Genomic DNA, 15,047 nt, shown 5'->3' with positions numbered 1-15,047 from the left:
GCCACATGGAAAATTGACAGAGGAATCTTAATGCTAAGATTTTGATGATGTAAAAGAAGACATTAAAAAGATTCAAAGTAAACAGACATTGAAAACAATTCACATAAAATATTACTGGTTATTGATAAAATATCGTTTTCTAAATATGAAATATATATTTTAAGAAGAATAAATCACCCTATGATCCTTAGACCTGACTATCTATAACATTCTTTAAAATGTTTATATAAAAAAATAAAAACTAAGAATCTTAAAAAGCTTTTAAAAGCATTCCACCAAGTACAAATTGTGGTAATCTTGGTAGGTAGTTAAAAGAAATAAGACTTTGGTAAACTGATAAATTTGTCATACAGCTAATTATCATTCGGGAAATCTAATTTCAGAAAATTAGTTTTTGTAGAATTGATTTTCAGTGAGTTTGCTGACCTTCAGCAGGATGGCCACTGGCAACCACAGTTTTACATTGTACCAAGTCAATCGACCCCACTAAAATGCATACTTTGTTTCAAGAGTTCCAACTGATGTCTGGCATAACATTGACCAAGACTGCTTGGATCATGAGCTCAACCTGTACTAGTGACTGTGGTCAGGAATTCAGAATATAGTGATCATTCAAGCCTGATCTTTACTATACCACCTAGGGCTAGAAAGAGCTATCAGGCCCTGATTCAGAACATTTGAATCACATGGGCAACAAGTGAGAGAAAATTCCTGAAAGGAAAATCTGGGTCTATTATCAGAAAAGAGGAATCGTAGATATCTGTTACATCTTTCATTCTAACACTTCAAATAAATTTATTTCTTGTTTAGCAGCATTTCTCTAACCATTGCTAATGGAACCAAATCTCATCATGGCTTTCAAAGGAAGATATCATTCTTTCACTTTTTCAATCTACTTGAAATCAGAAAGAGTATAAAAGAAAATTTTTTTCAAACAGCTTGTTTCTTCCTCTATAACATTCTGCAAAATAGAAATGTTATCCTTTTTCTCTACTTTATAATTTCTTCTTTTTTGCTTGGATTCCAACATTCAAATTAATATTCTACACTTCTGATTGACAAGAGGAAAGAATATTTCCAAGATGAGGTAGACGTCATTTGTTATATGTTTCATATATTTGATAGATGTTAGTATTATGTACTTCCATTAAAAATACTCTTTCTGCTATACAGAATATATATATCAGGATTAGTTATTTCAATTTTTAACATATGAATTGCCTATTATTAATTTTTACCATGTTTAATCTCCAAATAATTAACTCTATCCTGGATTAATTTAGAGTTGGCATATTTGTAATAAAGCATAATAAAATTACAAGTGTCTAAATTGAATCTTCAGATGATACTTAAAATGTTTTCACATTCTTTCTTTAAATAATAATTCAGAAAATATACATTGTGAACCGAGCATTGTTCCAGGAACTAAAACAAATATCTTACCTTTATGGAGTTTACATTTAGCAGAAGCAACAGAGAACGAATAAAAACATTATATCAGTACTGGTAATTATTTAAAGAAAAACAAAGCAGAGCAAGGGAACAGAGGGTAAAAGGGAGCTACTCTAAATAGAATGATCAGAGTTTGGGGACATGCAATAAATAATACACTCAAGTTCTGTTTCAATTGAGAAAAAAAGATCAGAAAAGGCAAATAGGAAACCAAATGTCACCTTTTTTGTTTACAACACTGATTTTGGAAAATGTGTCTGATATCTGTAAGCAAGTGGACTTCCTAATACTGAAGTCCACAATTAGACAGACCTGCTAACCCAGTTATAGTCAGTGTTGGAAAACTCCAGGCAACCATAGGTCAGACCCCTCTCACAGCAGCATATCACAGAGCAGGGGGAACTCACACTTCCTGCAGGCAGCGGGATCCCAAGGAGGACAAGGTAGATTTTCTCAATGCCCTTTCAATCTCCCAAGTAGGTAAAGTCACACCTACACCAGTGCAGAGTGAATGAGAGGATAGTGACAGGATGGGTATATTATTAAAACTTCTCCACTCCCATTGCTCCCTACAGGAGGAAACAGGAGAAAGGGGATAAGAAGGATCTTCCTAACATGTTTTTAACTCCAGCCACATTCTGCTGCTAAGGTGCAGGTGAAAAGTAAGTAGGCAGAGAGTTGGCTGGATTTAACCAGTAAACAACCTGATAAGTGCTACAGAAGGCAAGTGTGGGTAGGAGGAAGGTGGGAGGAGTGTTGAGTATATCTGCAAGGGAGTAACTGTAGTAAAGGACATAAAGGACTATAAAATATAAATTGAATAAAGAGAAAAGCAAGTCCATTAAGACAGCAATAGATAATGAATAAGTATAGTAAATGAATTAGACCCAAATGTAATCAAATAATGTTGGAAATGAAACTGGTAAGTGACCTGGAAATATAATATTCGGTAGAGAATAGTGACCCACTGGAGCTATCCATATCCTAATCCCCCGAACCTGTGAATGTTACTTTATATGGCAAATGGGACTCTGCACATGTGATTATGTTAAAGATCTTGAAATCTGAAAATTTTCCTGGGTTACCAGGTGGGCAGAAGATAATCACAGGGATCTTACGAGGGGAACAACGGGAAGGCAGGAGAATCAGAGACAGAAAAAGGAAATGTGATGACAGAAACAGAGGGTCAGTGTCAGAGAGATTTGAAAGGATCACAAGCCAAGGCAAGTAGGTGGTCTCTAGAAGCTGGAAAAAGCAAGAAAACGTACTGTCCCCTAGAGCTTCCAGAAGGAATGCTGTTCTGCTGATACCTTGATTTTAGCCTGTAAGACCCATTTTAGAGACCTTACCTTCAGAATTTTAAGATAAAACAATTCCGTTGTTTAAGACATTAGAGTATCAATAAGAAACTAATACAGTTGGTTAAGGAGTAGAATGCTGGAAGTCTATATTTTGAAGGTGGGGCACTTATTCATAATGACAAACTCTAGCATGTGACATGGACTATAATGTGGCCAGCAAAAGTGAGGTCAAGGAGCTCAGAGGTGTTGAGTGTGACCACCCACATGAATACTGTCGTCACCAAGAATGAAGACAGTAATCTAGATGCTCAGAGCTTCAGTGAAGGTGGGGAGGGGCAGTGCATTGTACATTGTCAAGAAGGAATACACTTCAGAGAATCTGTCTTTTGGAGGGAGGAGGGAGAGACAGTGGTCTAGAAGGGATAACGGGAGGACACTTATCTTCAGGCTCCATTTTACATGGAATATGAGATATTAAAAAAGCCACCAGTAGAGAGAACTAGAAGAGAATTATTGTCCTCAAGGATGACCAACTTTCAATTAAAGAGAAAGGGTGAAGGAAATGATGGGGATATTAAAGGTAACCAGAATTTTAGATTTTGGTGATAAACGGTGAACACAGTGAAAAAGTTTGGAGTATGGGGTGTAAGCACACAATGTGGTCATAGTAGAAGATATTTAAAGCTTACAGAGCATTAGCCCAGGTGATAAACTATGAGCTGAGATTTTGGGGCTTCTGAAGGTGACTTAGATAAAGAGGAGTGTATAAAGTATAATGGGATTTGTCCTGATGCTTTCTTTTTTTAAAAAAGGCTAAGCAGTTGTTCATATAGCATTTGTAAAGAATTATTGTCTTAGATAGTTGTAGCGATGAGGTGAATAGACAGAGGTTGTCTTACCAGCAAGAAGACTGAGCTCTCTGGGCTCCTTCCTCTTAAGCCCATTTTACGGAGGTACATGCATCAGGAACACACAGAGCTTAGAGGCCTTGCTGAAATCCAGGAGTCCATGGAGCCCTCAGGCCTCCTTTGCAAATTCCAGAGAGCAGACTGTGGCTGTGAGAGGGGCCACGGAGCTGAGGACCTCTCCCCAATCTGCTGTGGAACCTGTTGGGGTTCTGGTGGAGAGAGGGGCAAGCAAAGAAAATTAACATTATCATATAAGGGTTTTCTTGGTCTGCAGTCCTATAATTCCCATAAATTCAAGTATCTTAGCAGTAAATATTATTCTTTTTGGAATAATCTCATATTTGGAGAAGGAATAATTCATTTAAAAAACTGAATAGTTTAAAAGAATTAGAACAGTGAAAGTGAAAAAGAAAAAACTGCAAATGAGAAACAGCACAGATTGAAATGACTTTCACTAACACAGAATGAGAACTACTTTTCACAATCTGAGTGTTTGGACTATCTGAAAAATTCAAACCTCTGCTAGAATAATCTCCAGACACCAGAGAAAAAATATGTTCATTGAATTTGTTCTAACATTGAATTCTGTTTCTTTACATCCAATAGCACTTTCTACTATTTTTTTTCCACATAAGATGGTGTAAAGTTTTTCTCTTTGCACATTAATTTTAGTTAATATTGAAAGAAATTTAGTTAGTCCTTTATTCCATATTCTGAAGAACTACACAGAAATTGTTCTCTCTTTAGGACAAGGGTTCTTAGCATGGCTTCAGAGTGCCCATGAAGCCTGGGAAGTTTATTTGGAACTACGTGATAGGGTGGATGTCAGTGATTACAGGGTAAGGGTCCTTAACATTCTTCAAATCCTCAAAATAGTTTCATATTAAAAAAGAAAACAACACTATTTCTCTAGGAGTTTATACTATCAACAATATCAGATTTAATTTGTTCTACAACATAAACAGATAAAGTATGAAACAATGTGTTAAAATATTACTTTCATTCTTAGATTAGTTAAAAGGGTATGAGATCAGTGGTTGCCACAGGGTAGGGAGGGATAAATCAACATAGCACAGAGGAATTTGGGGGCAGTTAAACTATTCTATATGATACTCTAATGGTGGGTACATGTCACTATGTACTCGCCAAAACTCAAAGAATGTACAATATGAAGAGTGAATCCTAATATAAAATATAGATTTTAGTTATTAATAGTGTATCAATTGTGGCTTATCAATTGTAACAAGTACAGCCTAAAAATGCAAGATGTTAATAATGGAGAAAACTATTGGGGTCAGGGAGGTACATGGAAACTCTGTACTTTCCACTCAGTGTTTCTATAAATGTAAAACTGCTTTAAAAAAATAAACCTATTAATGTAAAAGAAGAGATGATGTTAACCATTGTGAATAAAATGAATTGGAATAGAGCTAGAGTGGAAGTAGAGATCCAAGTAGAAGACTTCTGTAATCATCAAGTCATAGGTAAAGAGGGAGTAGGATGTAGCAATAAATGACAAAAATTTTTGGCTATGAATTAATAAGCAGGCAAATTCCAAAGTACAGATTTTTAGGAATGGATACTTTGTGAAGCCACCAGCATGACAGCAAGGGATTTACAAAAGGTAGCTGGAAAGTTCAACGGTACATTTCATAAAAGTTAAAGGAGAAATATTGTATATATTAGAATCATTTTGATATTCCCATCCTGTCTTAGTTAATTCTGGCTGCTATAACAAAATACCATAAACTGGATGACTTATATAACAGGCATTTATTTCTCAAAGTTCTGGAGTCTAAGCAGTTCATGATCAAGATGCTGGCAGATTTAGTTCCTGGTGAGAGCCCTCTTTCTGGCTTGTAGAAAGCTGCATTCTTTCTGAGTTCTCATATGGCAGAAAGAAAGAAAGAGCTGTGGTCTCTCTAATCTCATCTAACAGCCCCACTCATGACTTCATCTATACCTAATTATCTCCCAAAGGCCCCACCTCTGAATACCAACACATTCAGGGCTAAGGCTTCAACCTATGACTTTTGAGGGGATACTAACATTTAGTCTGTAACACACTTCTAGACCTAAGCCAGAATTGCATTCTTTTATAACATAAATTTAACTCCATACAATTTAAGTACACATTATACATGCAAAACAATATTTGAGATTTAAAAGCAACCAGTTATTTTAAATAATATAAATATTTAACATTTCAAAATAAAATGTCCTCTCTCAAAGGAAGCCAATGTCAATAGATGCTATTTATAATATTTTTAAGTTCACTCTGTCCTTTCCCCTCACCACCCCCCCTCCAAAAAAATATAATTCCCTAAGCAAGGATGCACGCATCTAAAACAAGTTATATTCTCCAATTCCTATCAATGTATGTAATCTGAAAACTAGCAGCAAGAATGTACCAGAAGTCTAAATTTATAATGTTGTCACATTAGGGGAGAATAAGGTAACCAAGATCCAGATAATTTTGGACTTTATAGTCTGTAGTCAACACCTAAATTTCATCTGGAATCAGGGCAGATCACAGAACACTGATGTAATATCCAATGGAAACATTATCACAGCTTGATTATGTAGTAATATGATGCATTTCTCATGTTGGTTTCATTAAAATAGCATCATATCCACCAAACTTTTGAATTAGACCATCTCTGGGGAAAGTAGTTCAAAATTATCATCTTATTAAAATGTAACTCCTGCTTTGGTTGCTTTTTCTTGTTTTCTTTAAAGCCCAAACTATGGTATGTGTGGCCAAGGGAACACAGATTATCCCTGAAACCTAACAGAGCAAGGCCTTAATGTTACAAAGAGGGTCAGGAGTCTATTTTCCATGCTTCTTCTTCAAAATACATTCCCTTCATCCACCACCTGTCCATCTACCCCCAGTGCATCAGTTTCCATGTTAGGGTTGTGACAAACACTCCAGATTTTAGGCCTAGCCCAGCCTCTTTCACTTTAAGTCAGGTTTTTTTGTTTGTTTGTTTGTTTGTTTTTAATCTTCTCTTTTCTGTCACAGAGAGTTCTGCACCTGAATGTCATGACTTGTCATGACCTAAGCTGGGTTGACAGGTGCTTGGGAGAAACGAGTTGGGAGAAATAGATGTGACCAGAGGAAAGTCAGAAAGCATGCTTTGGGGGAGGGGAAGGGGGAGAAGAGGAGGGTATTCAGGAGTTTCTCTCAATCTCTCATTTTCCCAAAATTACATGTGTTGCCTGACAGCTCTTCTTGATCTCTTTTCATTTTACATTCACAGGATCGTAATGATTTCAGGTAGAACATAAGGGAAAGCTAAGGCTGTGAGAGGTCATTCATCTTCTCCATAAGGAAAGAAATGTGCAGTCATCCCTTCATTCTCAGAGTGACCCACTGTAAATGATGATTTTTATGTCAAACTGGACTTTCCTTCAGTCTTTCTTGTATAAATGTATGAAGGCTGTTCCACATTAAGAGGGGTCACCAAGGTAGCTTATAGATTTTCCTTCCCTTGAGACCTTTAAAGAGATAAATATCAAAATGTCTTTGAAGGATGGCTTGGAGTCCATACCACAGGTCGAAGAATGAATTTTTAAAAAAAAAAAATCTTTTAACTGTCCTTGGTGCCTTATGAATAAGGAAAAACAAAGCAGTAGCTATAGTCACAATATAAAACAATTCCTTTTAAACAATAGTACTTTGTTTCCACTGTGGCAATTTTTCTTTTTTTAAATGTAACTCTCTGCTACCCTGACATTAAATATCAAAGTAGCACCAACAGTGTCCAGTTGAGCTACAAAAAATTGACTACTGTGAAGAATACCAATATAGCATAATGAGCCACAAAAGACTCATCTCAACACTAAATTAGAATTCATAACTGCTTTTCATAACTCACATATGCCCAAATCTGTAGTGTCCAGAAATTACTGCAGAGTTACTGGAATATTTATTAGAAGTAATAAGATATGTCTCCTGAGTAGACATAGAATCTAAGGGAAAGGTAAATTCATCTCTTTAGAATTCCAAATACTAAGAACTGATTGGTCTTAAAATAGCAAGAGGTTGACCAATGACTGGCATATAGTAACAAAATGTTGAATAAATGTACTAGAGCCTAAATATTTGTTTCTTCTGTCCTTTTGTTCTTTTTGAGATGATTACTTACTGCTCCCTCACAATATCCTCATACCTCTCTTTCCTTCAGGTATGAAATCTGGATTAATATCTTCCTTTTCTTTTTTATCCAAATTATAATTGCCTATGTCTAGAATCCTAATGGCTCATTTTATACAACTTAGATTTGTTGTCCTTTGTTAAGTCTTGAGATGGGTATGAATCTTAATAGCTCTTCCCAATAATTGCTGAAATAATTTTTTTTTTGAAAGTTCAACAAGACCATTAATTTTCTTCTCTAAATTGACCACCTTCTCCATCTCAACTAGAAACTGGAAGGGTGGAGTATAAACTGGATTAGCCCCAGACCTCAATGATAATATCTAATGTTCATACATAAGTCTATGATATTAAGGCATTATTAGTTTATCACCCCAAAAATTTACTGAAACAATTTACCTGCAATAAAAATTTAAGGTATAAACACAGACATTGCTATCTTGAGATATCTAGGATTATAATCTAAATAGAAAGGAAGATGGTGATTTTTAGGGGCTTCCTGTGGTTCTGAGATCCTGATGGTGAAAAAATGAGGAATACTGTGAGCTTTGGGGCATCTCTTAAAAACAACATCCTACAGCAAAAAAATGTTTCCACTGACTTAACATCTCCTGTGAGATTTCACTTCAAAATTGATTTTATTTTGAAAAGCTAACATGAAATCACCAAAGAGATTATTTCTAAAGGAGTTCTTTCAGATGTAGCCTTAAAACTAAATGTCCAACAATAATTTATTTTTATTTCCTCTCACAATTAATAGGAGACACAGTTCTCAATTTCTTCTAAGGTTATCACAAAACAAACAAAAGATATTATTTTGAAAAAAAAGTTGATCTCATCTAATTGGCCAACTAAGGCCATGTAACAAAAATTTGTTAAAACTGCTCTGTAAGAAGCACCTTGCTGTTCCTTCTGTCAATTAATCTAGTAATATTTAAATTAATTTTGGGTTAGTTTTGTTTAGGTTGGGTTTGTTAAAATTTGCAAAGGACCAAATCCATTAGACTCAACCTACAAATACGTTCCACAAAATTACATCATCTAAAATAGAAAATAATTTTAAGACCAAAATTAACAAATAGAAACTTTGTTTTTTATTTGGAAGACATTTTATAGCATTTTTGTCTTTTTTCTTCAAATTTTTCCAAAGCCTCTTATCCTAATAATTAATTTCCTCTCCTCAATCAAAAGTCCATCTTTATAGATAACGTGTAAAACTTAGAACCTAGATTTCTCTAGTAATTTATGACTTTAAAAAATCCTAGATTCAATAGGATTTTTGAATTCAATACAGTTGCTTCAATAGCAGCAACTGTAATTAGATCCCCTTTTAAACATTGCTTTACTGATTTGATCATATTTAAGCTTTTTAAGAAGCAACATAGTGGCAACTTGTACATTCAGAAGAAATCAAGAAAAGTAGGATTATACTCAGATGAGCATACACTCATGTCATGTTCAAAGAAAATGCTCTGACAGTTTTGAATGTTTTCTGAAATGTCAACTATTTTGTAGTCACAAAGACATACTTCTTTCAGTCACTTCTCATTCTAGGAATTGAGTTTGTTCATTTCCACAATGTTTTTGCGCCCTCTTATGGCCATTTTAGGATCTGCTTCATTGGGAGCAATTTATTCAAGGGTGTTCAAAGGTTTCATCTTGTAAATTTGAATTTTTATTAGAATAATGACATTTACACACTCTACACCTCTAAATATGTTATTTTATAATCCTAAATATGAATTGAAGCTCATACTTCTCCACAGTGTTAAGAAAACAGAAGTATATAGAGTTCAGGTTACTAGGACAATAATTAGGAAACAATCCATACTTCCCAATTATGTCTGACATATTATTAACAAGCTAATAAGAATTTAAGATTCTGCCTCCTAGGCCCAAAACAATTCAACAGTAGGCTATCATTAGGTATCACAGTTTTTATTTTCCTGATATTGACATGATTAAACCAACTTAGAATCTGGGCCCATTTACATACGAAGCATGGAAGTGATTAAAACAACGCCCCCCCCCCCAAAAAGCAGAAATGTGGCTGCCCTTCTTTAAAAAGTAGCAATAGCAAGAATAAGCACATGCACACACACACGCACACACACACACTTTATAGCTTAATTAACTCATATTGTCTCAGAAACATTAAATTCTTTTAAACAGAGATCTTTTAAAAAATTAATGAACAGTTATCTTTCTATTGTATTTAATTTGACACTTGTAACAAAAAGAAAGATGGCTTATTCCTTTCCTGACTTAAAACCTCCTTCTTTCTATCTGTTAGTTTCATGTTTAGAAAACATTTAGAAAAAATGTGAAAGTGTTAACGATAAGTTTTATTTCTGAGTGCATGGTGCTGTCAGTGAAAAGGATACCTGCTTTGTAGTAAAGAGAAACAAAATTCAAACTGTACATTTGGTAGAACTACTATTTAAAGTGTCTATGGAAAGAACTGTTACATTTTCATAATTTTTTCTTTCTGGGGTTACTGCTACATATTTTAAGGTATTTTTAAGTTGAAAAGAAGTTTAACTTGAGGACTCTCTAGATTTTAAATTCCAAACTTACAGTACACTCACCTTTTTGTCAGAAAGTACTTCAGAACCTGTACATAAATCAATAACTTTGGTTTCCATATACAATTATTAAGGGCACAAAAAAGCACTAATCAGGAGTGCAAGAAATCCTATATTGAATAACATGTGAGGAGATAGAAACACAATTTCATCAATTAAGTAGGATAGTATATAAGATGATGCTCCAAATATTTAAAGTATCTATTAATTCTCAAATTACAAATAAAATTTAAAAATAAAATTTTGGGTGGTCCTAAAAATGTAATTATCTCCCACAGTAGTTAATAGCACTTACAAAGACCACTAATGCCTGCAGGGTATTATCAATTCATAGGTTTCCTGCATATAATTCTATCAGTGTGCTAAATGTGCTGACAGCAAACATATACTTCAGAACATCACAGTTATTGCCAGTTCCCAAAATATTCTTTGTCTATGATTGTACTTTCAAAGAATTTAAAATCCTATAAGCCATTTCTCTTACAATGCAACCATATCTACTGCCTAAAATACCTTGTTCATACTTCATAAAAATTGAAAAATCTGATAGGAAGTTACCAAGTGAACACTACCAGCACCTCCTCTTGTATGTGCTCTTTCACAGTAACAATCACTGACAACTGGAATCTACTTTATAAGTGTATCTTTTTCTATTTTAGAATCAAAAGGAAAGTTTATTAGAAAAGGGGTAACGCTCCACAGATAGAGGTGGTCTCCTCTCAGAGGCAGAGAATGAGAGGGACCAAATGTATCTTTTTAAAAAACTGGATACTCTTTGTTAGTGAGCCCTACAAAAGTTTGATGTGTCCTACATAAGTCTAATAATTTAACTGCATATTCAAAACAGAAAACAATTAAATCCACTGGCACCAACGCCATTTAAGAAATAGTAATGAGGGTTGTTTGAAAGCAGAGTAACCCAGGGATTCTAAACTACTTAGCATAAAATTCCAGGCCCTTCAAAATCAGCCACAAGACACTACTTTTTATTTCTTCAGCCCTGTACCTTTTCACATCTTAGTGATTACACATTTAGCTCTTTCTACCAGAAATAATTCCCTCCCTTATTGTAATACATCATTATATATTGGGACTTATCATATGGTAATATAAATTATTTGTTTGAATGGCTATCTCTGCTAATACACAACCAGATGAACATTTTGAAGGCAGGAATTGAGTTTATTAACTTTTATACCTCCAGTGACAAAGGAACATGATGGTTTGGGAGTAGAAAACATCATTATAAAGAACTGTGTTTTAATCCTAGACTCAATCACTTAACTTTCCAGTTTCCTTATATGTAAATAAGAAATAAAACACCTTTCAGAACTACTGTGAAACTGTAAGATAACTAGAAAGTGACTAACCCAGTGCCTGGCACACAGGAGGCACTGTTACCTGCACTCAATGTCAGCTGAATTGATCTTTCCATATAGCTCTTTCTCTTTGTATATTAACTCAAAATCTTTCCAGAATTCTCAAAATTTAAACCACTATTATGTTCCTTTTTACTCTTTCTCATATATCATAATTTAAAAATAACCATAGCTATAAAAATAAAGAATTTTATTGTGTATTCAGGCAATTTAGGCATTTGAGAGCAGCAAGTTCAATTTTTTTCCTGAAATAAAATATCCTAAGAAATGTGAACTGAAGTTCACGGCATTCAGCCTTATTTTCCCTTCTCTTTCTCACCAAAAGAGAAAAAAAAAAAACTTCAATATTTATAAGACTAAGAATAATGGATGGGCATAATTTTGCCTTAACATGCATTTCTGCCTTTTAAACTCAGTTTAAACTCAATGAAAGGCCAAGAACATAGACTTAATTATGCAGAAGAAGAAAAAAAAAGACGCTTTAACTGCAGTGCACATTCAATAGACAAAATCCAAAGAAAGCAATCCTGCCTGAAACGTTTACAAATCAATTCATTATATTGATTTGGAATGAGTTGTGCTGTAATTTAAAACATAGATTACCACAGGCCAAACTTGATAAAGTTCTATTTTTAAGGCACTTTCACTTGGCTATACACTTGACCTAACCTTAAAAAAAGCTACTGTATGTAAATAATGTTTTAAGTGGGCAGTGATTAAGCATTTAATCATAATGAAATTTCAAAAAGTTGTGTGTTGGAGTTAACTAATAACTTCAATAAATCATTGATATCTTATTGAGAACAGGCAATGTGTTTCTATTTCAAAATGATTTATTCCAAATACAATGTTAGAATGTTTCCATCTCATTTCCTAGTTCTAATGTAATCCTTGTAGGAATTTTTAAGATTTGGTTCTGTTTTGTTTGTTTTTCATGGAAAAAGCTGTTCCTTGGGGAATCAATAATCACACTTAAGATTCTTTTTGTCCTATTCAACTCTTCTGATGTTTTATCCTAATGCAACTTAAATATTTTGTCATTTTTATCACTTAATGAGTCTTATAGTATAGAGATAATAGCTGTAACTACACAGGGAATTTCTTAAAAAGCACTGAAACTAGGGTTCAGAAAGACTTGTCTAATTTTAATTACACATCAAGCAAATGGGGTCATGAAGTCGACTATTCAGTTAATTAAGTGCCTAAAATACGTGCTTCTTGGAGGAGATAGAATATTTGTTAAAATCATTTTCTCCATAAGAAAACATAGGACCTAGTGAATGACATTAGCCACTCTCACCCTATGCTGACCCTCTACCCTAAAAATGCAGGAGTCCAGAGAATATAAGTAAATAAAATAATATTTTGCAACTGAGTCATACCTGAGTCTCCCTGAGAAGCAAGAACCAATGAAGCAAGGTCTTTCCATACCATTAAGTCTCCTTCAGTGAAATCTCTCCTGGGCCTGTTTCCTCATCTGAGCAATGATCCCATTAAACCACATGATTTCTCAATTCTATTGTAATTTTAAGTGTTCTGAGTTTTTAATAAATTAAGTTAATAACAGAAATCAACTAATCTGCCATTAGCTAATATCCAGATGACACACAGGCATATAAACATATGAATGTTTATATATGCAATGTGTAAGACAAATACACGTATAGATCTATTAAAATCCATATAACATTCAGTTTTGATCTATCATCCTGAAAAGGCTTCACTGTTTCTAGTAAAATGATACAAAAATTTTAAAAAACAAATAGAACACCTTAATAAAAACAAAAATTATTTTCTTTCCAGGTTCCTTTTTTTAAAAATGAAAGGAGAGAAATGCAACAAAATTATGGTCTATGAAACAAACTCTAACTAAAGAGGTCATTTTAAATAATTTCCACAAATGCCCATAGCAGTTTAAGCCTTCTAAAATGTGTTACCCTGTTGAACCCAAGTACTTTAGCTTATAAAAGCTTTCTTGAAGTTTGCCAAAAAATTTCAAAATAATCCCCCTTTCATCAATAAAAATAAACGTTGCTGTAACATTTTTCCTGAAAATTTTAACAGGATTCAAACTACCCAATCTTTCTATTTTATGTATTCAGTTATAGAATATGCAAAAAAAAAAAAGAGATAGTTTTAGTTAGTTAAAACAAAATTGAGCCCCTAAACCAGTATTTTTATTCAAAATAAAATCTTAAACAATTTTCAATTGATTTCTCAAATAATTCTTGAAATAAAATTATTGGCAATAAATGTATGTCTCTATTCAAAGATTCCTTACTAATTGTATTTCTCTTGTAGATTTGAAAGATGCATTCCCTTCCAAGATGATTATACACCAAAAGTCACAACCTTTGCTAGCACTGCCACCTGCTGTTGTCTCTAAAATATTTTCCGGCATATAGAAATAAAAGTAAAAATAAATGGAATAGCATGAGCAAATTAGTCTAGAAACAAGCATCAACACAGATTTTAAAAACATTTGTGCACAATCCACTGACAAAGTTTTTTCTGGCAACTAATGAAGTTATATTTATATTGTAATAAGCCTCTTATTAAAAAGAGGAGTATAAGTGACTGAGAAAGCCTCTGAGATTTTTTTATTCATTTAATTGAGGCATATTTTTTATGAGCATTATTTATGTGACCAAAAAAAAGATAGTTGCAATACTTCCCCCAAAAAAAGGAAGTAATAAAGTTCTTCCAGGAAGAATTATGTAATTTCCTTTAAACTGAGCAAACCATGTCTAATAAGTGAAGGAATGTATAAGCATACATGTAGGAAAGTATAAGCAAACATGGCAAAATTGGTGAATCCAGTTGAAGGATTCACAGGAAATCATTTTTCTATCCTTTCAACCTTTCTTAAGCTTACAAACTTTCTAAATAAGAAGTTGGAGGAAAAAATATAATGCGCTGATATTTTTAATCTGCTTTACTAATGCAGTGAAACGTCACCGCATTTAAGATAACAATGAAATTATATGAGACAATTTTAATAGGTATTTTAAAGTCCAAGAAGAAATGGAATACTTTTTTAAAACAACACTGAGGCTTTACTTTTTTCTCCCCATTCTAGTGGAACATGATTTACAGCAGCTGTGGTTCTTATGAGATATGGCTAGTTGTGTAGAACTAACCTAACACTGCTTCTTGGGTAAGGCAGCAACAAAGTATATAAAAGAACATGACTATACTCAACACACTTTTCTTTTATAATTTAACAACTTCGAAACTGACTGGTTAGGCCAAATGCAAAAAAA

The 15,047-nt window shown here is 33.7% G+C and overlaps 1 long non-coding RNA gene across 3 annotated transcripts in view; it reads right to left on the bottom strand.

Annotated features, from left to right (window-relative positions):
* The window catches only part of LOC111731880, a 127,084-nt gene that overhangs the window by 94,980 nt on the left and 17,057 nt on the right, over positions 1 to 15,047 (bottom strand). For all 3 annotated transcript variants that reach the window (XR_002777357.1, XR_002777359.1, XR_002777358.1), the window contains exon 2: positions 3,653 to 3,870. This is a non-coding gene — a long non-coding RNA (uncharacterized LOC111731880). The remainder of the gene's footprint in view (positions 1 to 3,652; positions 3,871 to 15,047) is intronic.

Source organism: Pteropus vampyrus, unplaced genomic scaffold (genome assembly GCF_000151845.1).
Source record: "Pteropus vampyrus isolate Shadow unplaced genomic scaffold, Pvam_2.0 Scaffold11, whole genome shotgun sequence".
In the NCBI taxonomy this organism is placed as follows: Eukaryota; Metazoa; Chordata; class Mammalia; order Chiroptera; family Pteropodidae; genus Pteropus; species Pteropus vampyrus.
The sequence above is the reverse complement of the archived record's forward strand: the minus strand, read 5'-3'. Positions and strand labels throughout refer to the sequence as shown.